We start from the raw sequence: 6,775 nt of genomic DNA on the forward strand, positions 1-6,775 counted from the left end.
GGCTACAGCAAGTACAGCAAGTACAATAAAGATACTAATTTTTTCCATTTACGCCACCCACCCGAAACTCTAAAACATGCATTGGTAATACTGGTCTTATCCCGATCTGGTAATACGCATTGGAAATGATTAATCGTGTTGAGCCGGTCGTCCTCTATAAACCCACGTTCCTTCTGGCAATGTTTATTTTCCTCGACCGGAATTCACAACATGACGTTTGCATGATGTCAGATCGTCAAGAGAACATATTATAAAAAGAAGAATACTACAAATGAGGAGACACAGAAAGTGAAGTACCTACTATAATCTTGGAACCCCTCAGAGTCGTCTTAATGGAGGTCATGATCAAATCTGGATCGAAGCCGGCGCTAGAAAATGTACTCGGCATGAAGGGTGGAGATCAGATTCTAGCTACGCCAAAAGCTCTCCAATGCAGGTATGCAACACTAACACACCTTCCTTCTCTATATCTTCTCCCTCTTCACTAACCTAATTTGGAAATTTGCTTCGTGCAGTTAAATACGCTTCAGTCTGTGAGGCTTATTCTCGAGCGCGGCATATGTGAGAATATAAGACGTTCTATGTCCAATATGGAGGGCATATTTAGGATAGCAGATTTCGGGTGTGGTACCGGGAAAAATACTCTTCGTGTGGCAGACAGATGCCAGATTTTGAGGTTTATTTACCTACCTTCCAATGATTTCAATTCACTCTTTCGAATATTGCCCCCACACAGAGAAGAAGGCTCGGCCGTTGTGGATAAGAACCCATTATATGGAAGGTCTTACACTGCAGCGGCTGTGTGTGGATCACATTTCAGACGTCTACTCCCATGGAAATGCCTCTATTTCTGTCATTCTTCTGCCAGCCTCCACTGGCTTTCACAGGTGGCTAATAAACCCTAACATGACGTTGTTTCTGTCAATATAAGATATTAGAAAGATGATGTTGTCTCATGATATAAGGCGCAAAATGCAGGTGCCAGAGAGTGTTCAGCAGAGAAGCTCTCCTCGTGCTTACATTTCAAGAGATTGTGGGGAGGGAGTAGCCGCTGCGTATTTGCAACAGTTTGAAGCAGATTTGACAGCGTTTTTGAAGGCCCGGGGAGAGGAGATGGTTGATGGGGGATGCATGTTCATATCCATGTATGGTCGTAATGCAGGCACCCAAATAGAACAAGAACAAGGCTTGTTGGGATTTGCTGCGCGCCTCTTGGAATACGCCTTTGAGGAGCTAGTTAATGAGGTTGGTTTAATATTGAAGCCTCTCTTGTCTACTCTTTCTTGATTCCATTTTCCTCTATTAACTTGTGCTTTTTGCTCAACCCAACATGAGTTTTGAATGATTAGCTTAGAACAACTTCCGAGTTTAGAACTCAATTTGCTATCGTATGACTGATCAGCATAAATCCTTAGGATACGGGTAAGGCAATGGGTAACGTCGAACTGTTTGTTTATCACATGAGAGGCTTAGCTTAAATGCTACAAATTATGTAGTTAGAATAAAGTAATTACTGTTTTAAATAAATACCGGTACAGTATTATATGTTGATTGTAAACATAAGTCAAATTCATGTTTAGAGTTTCTAATTACAAATTTATATTTATAATAAATATCTAATATATATCTATCATATATTAGTTAGGCTAATATAAAATGAGATTTTGTTATTGACAGGGTATTATTGAAAAGGAGAAATGGGAAGCATTTAACATACCTTATTATGGTGCAAATGTGGAAGAAGTGGAAAGAATTGTGAAGAAAGAAGGGTCCTTCATTACAGAGTTTGTAAGAACTGTAAGAGATATTCCTCAATTTCCATTAAGGCATGTGCAGAGGGGTGAAGAGAATATTTTTGGGACGCTTGTAGCCAATAATTATAAAGTAGTGTTTGAAAGTATCATACAAGCTCACGTGGGATGTGAGAGATTGACATAAGAATTTTTCAACAAAATTTCAAAAGGAGCTTCTATTTTTGTAGAGGAATATCCATTAACAATTATACTTTTGGAGTCATTAATGTTTATGCTTCCAATGATGCAGTGGAAAGATCCCAGATGTGGGCCTGGCTGGCTAACAACTTGCCTCCAGCTACTTGGGTTATGTGTGGGGACTTTAATATGGTTGAAGTGGCCTCTGACAAAGATGGCATTCTACCTTTTTGCTGGATAGTTGGGGAAAGACAAGCCTGGTATTACATGCACAATAAATTGGGCCTTTTTTATCCCAATACCAACCACTGCTAGGATAGTGGGGTTTGGCCCACTTGGTCCAACTTTCGAGCTGGCTCTGACCGCATATTAAAATGCCTTGATCGTGCTATGATCACTACGCAATCTTTTTTCTCTTTTTTTGAGGATCGAGATTTGCCTGTCATTCCCCTGCCAGATGTGACGTTATCTGACCACTACCCCATTTATTTTGTTATTTCTTGGCAAATAGTTGTCCCAAAGGTGGCCAAGTCACAGTTCTTCCTCAACACATATGAGTTGATGCATGCTTCGACCATTTCAGACATCCTACATGTTTTGAACTTGGAGCCATGTACACATTCTCAAAGGGGATGGGTTGAATGGTGGAATGATGCCATTACCAAAACTGCTTAGTTCTTGTGCATTTATGGGTGACAATTGGCTACATTTTGTAAAAGGTCATATGAAGCTAGCACACTTGCCCTTAAAAAAGCCTCTAAGGCCCTCGCCCTTAATCCCTTTGACGTGGACTTGCAAATTGAGCTTGCCAATCTTTGCCATGACAAATAAATTGCTGATAATTATGTTGCACGAGGAGCCAAAATCAAAGCATGTCTACACTGGTTCGAGGTTGGCGATAAAGCCTTGAAGGATTTTTTTTTAGGCTCTTCGTGCGTATCATTCCAATCTTGGGATTAAAAAAATCAAACGAGGAAATCTTGTTCTATCTAGTGTCCCCACCATCCTGCAAGCATTTGTTCATCACTATGAAAACATGTTTGCTTTGTAAGGAAATTTAGTTGCTCAGGAGGAAGTTCTTAGAAAGTGTACTTCTATTACTCCAAACCGTCTAGCAGCTGAGCAATGCACTTTTTGTGATCAACTTCTTTCCCTTCAAGACCCTAAAGAGGTAGTCTACTCAATGGTGGATGACAAGTCCCCTGGGTGTGATGGGTTCCCTTGTGAATTCTATAAACACCTCTGGGAGCATATAAGACCTAATTTGCATAAAGTTTATCTTGAAGCCTATCACTCTAAAAGCTTAGGATCCATTATAAACAAAGGAAATATCAAATTCATACCTAAAGCTAGTGATCCAAAGGATATATGTAATTGGAGACACATTACCCTTTTGAATGTGTCATATAAGATCATTTCCAAGGAACTCTCTCTAAAAATTAGGCACATGTTGCCCTTAATTGTGCAACCAGAGCAAACTGGATTCATCAAGTCTAGATATATTCTTGACAACATCATTGTTGTCTGGGAGGGAATGGGATGGGCTCGCAAGTCGAATCAGAAGGCCATCTTTTTAAAGATAGATTTTGCTAAAGCCTATGATCACATTGAATGGCCCTTCATCTTGGCTATGCTCTAGACTCTGGGTTTTGGCCCCAACTTACTCTAGTCCATGGAGATGCTCTTTGGGGATACTACATTACCATCAACAATTTGCAATCAGAGGCTTTTGGAATTTTTCTTTCCATCAGACAAGGTTGTCTACTAGATCTTGCACTTTATGTCCTTGCTATGGAAGGTTTTTGATATTTACTTACGCATTTTGTGTCCTCTAGATTGGTTCATGGCATTTCTTTGCCTGAATCATCCTCCCAATTAGTCAATGGACGCTTTGTTGATGATTCTTTTCTCACTCATTTAGAGGATGAAGAAGACATCAATGATGCTTTATGTTGCCTAGACACCTTTTGTCAAGCTTCTAGTTCTGCCATTCAATGGCATAAAATGCTCTACTTCTGCCAATCCTTTCTGCCAGCTCCACCTTGGCTCAGCCAGTTTGAGTGGAAATGGGTTTTCTCATGGAGAAATCTTTCACTTTCATAGCATTCCTTTTGCGTTCTAGGCATCGCTTATGGAACTTTGGAATGTTGTGTTGGCTAAGATTAGCAAAAAGCTTGACTTGTAATGCTAAGTTTCTGGAATAGATTGTGTGGAGAATTTTGATGAAAAATCTCCACACAATGTATTCCAGAAACTTAGCATTATAAATCATGGATTGTTGAAATCTGATTGCATTAAAAAGCTTGACTTCTTGATCACAAAGCCACTCTCCCTCATGGGAAAATTCCAAATCAGCTTTAAGATTCTTGAGGCCACTCATGTGCATTACTCCTGCTGCTAGGCTACATCCAAAGCTTCTTACATCAAGCTAGAAAGATTGCTCAAGGATTTTCTCTAGGCCTCTAGTTCTGATCACCATGGCTTTCATAGAGTGGTCTGGGATTTTTGTTGTCTCTCAAAAGAGTCTGGTGGTCTTTGCTTACTTTCCACTCAGAGACAAGGCCTTGCTCTTTATACAAAATGGATTATTAGGGCTCTCTTAGGAGATGAAGCTTGGAAGATTCTGGTTTGGCACTACATTTCTTCCAGCTTCCCTATCAATAAGCATGCTTGAAAGGGGATTGGTTTCTAAACCCTTCTCATTATGCATGATCCTATGGTCATTCAAGGCTCCTCAAGGCTCCTTTGTCATCAAGAGCATCCAGAAAGCCTGGGAGGCTGTTAAGCCCTGGCTTTGATGGGCTAGAGATGAATTTTGCAATGGCCTCTTCTTGAATCAGCATAACATATGATGGTCTCCCCTATTTTCCATTTAGGGTACTCCCCTTGCCAAGATTGAAGGGGCCAGTGCTCTAAATTTTTTCAAATGTGGCATCAGAACTCCTAAAGACCTCTTTTCATGGGTCACCATGAGTTTTAGGACCTAGGAAGATATGTAAGTATAGTACCGCCTTGTCCATTTAGATCGACAAACTTTTGACCTTCTACTTTCTTCCATCCCTATTCACTTAGTTCATAAAGTGGGGATTCATTGTGTTCACCCTTGGTGGCTTGATTGGAGGTGGTTTCTTGCCACTCATTTTTCTAATTACAAGCCAAATTTGGGTTATAGATGGCTTTTGCCTCATCTTCCCATGGTGGATACACTAAACCACAGATTGCATTTGCAATCTTCTCTTTCTCAATGGAGAAAATGCTTTGACACCATATGGAATGCTATAACTAAACCCAGGATTGTGCATTTTTCTTGGTGCCTAGCCTTCCAAGGTCTTCCCCTGGGGCCTCGGCTCAAACACATTGGGGTTCCTAACCCTAGATGCCCCTTTTGTGGACAACTAGAGTCCTTCTTGCATTTTTTTGATTCTACAAGCGTGCTCAAAATTATTGGCACTAGATTCATTATTTTTTCAAGCCATTGAGACCTAAGTCTTTCTCTTGTCATATGATTTTACTAGGTGACTCTCCTAGATTTCCTCAGAAGTTCACCTAGATTTGGCATACCTTTAGGCAAGTGATCCTATTTTCTCTATGGAGAGATAGGAATGTTGTTCTTTTCACATAGTTTTTCGGATGCTAACATTGCTATGTATACTAAGGCATTCATTTGTAATAATATAATTATGTAGATTTAGGTGCAAGCTAATAAAGTTGCACTCAAAGTTGCTCACCTATAGGATCTGCTCAATCATTGGGGAATTGCAACTTGTATTTTTGCTAGAGTTCCTCTTGATGCCTCAGCCGAGACCTCGACACCTCATGGCCACCATCCTTGGTGTTAGTCCTCTGGCCGCCACTCACACATCCTACACTCCTAGGCTTCCCACCACCGCTCTCCCAGTGGTGGTGATGGTAGATGGAGGTGCCACTCAGCATCCCCACCCCATGGTGGTAATGGCTGGTCCCTAACTCCTCCTCCTGGTTATCATTATGTGCACTCGAGGAAGTGGCCTCACCTAGACTTGGTGATTTCTCCTCTACGGCCAGAGGTTAAAGATGCAGAGGTTGCCACTATTGCTACTGTTGTTGATGATGGCTAGATTGTTCCTAGCCTGCACCTGAATCCTAAAGATGATTGGGGTTTTCAAGAGAAAGAAGATCCACTACCCTTGACTAACACTACTTTGGTAGTCTAATGTTTCCTTATATTTTTTTTTTGATGAATAGTTTCTAATCTCAGCTACGGCCGTGTTTTTAGTCCAGCTTAGGCTGTGTGAACTCTTTCACATGGTGATCTTGTAGCTCCTGGCCCCTTTTTTTGTGAATTGTAAGCTGAGTATATTTTATTAATAGAAAAGGTCACTATTCATCAAAAAAAATAGAGGTTTTTGTTTCCTTTCTTACTAAGAAATGAGCATACAATAAGGCCTAGTCATAAATAATTTCTAATATTTATCCATTAGATGCTATGAAAAATGCAACTAAGTTACATTCAATAAATGCCAATTTGTGGTGTTAAATTGTTGCATAGTGTATTAATTAGACTATAAGAAGTAGATATTTATTGGATAACCTATTGAGAGATTTAAAATATTTTATCTAAGCATTCAAACGTTCTTTATAGCATGACAATATTTCTATCTGATAGCAAGTTTTTTGTTAGAAGTTTTCAAACTACATAAGATTGCAAACATTCTTATTAGAGAAAATCCTAAGTTAATTTCTAGGAAAACTTTTTCATCCAAATGATCTTGAAAAATATTATGAGAATCCATCTTCTTCTAGATGCTGAAATTAGTAGGGGGTGTATTAACATGCACTACATATAATAGCTTTACTTCCAAAAA

At 39.8% G+C, this 6,775-nt stretch overlaps 1 pseudogene; it reads left to right on the forward strand.

The window, feature by feature from the left end:
* The first annotated feature begins 332 nt into the window (after positions 1-332).
* LOC149558842 (indole-3-acetate O-methyltransferase 1-like) lies at positions 333-6,342 on the forward strand (annotated as a pseudogene).
* The last annotated feature ends 433 nt before the right edge of the window (positions 6,343-6,775 follow it).

Source organism: Cupressus sempervirens, chromosome 5, assembly GCF_028749045.1.
Source record: "Cupressus sempervirens isolate cs-2001-9-10 chromosome 5, ASM2874904v1, whole genome shotgun sequence".
Classification (NCBI taxonomy): domain Eukaryota; kingdom Viridiplantae; phylum Streptophyta; class Pinopsida; order Cupressales; family Cupressaceae; genus Cupressus; species Cupressus sempervirens.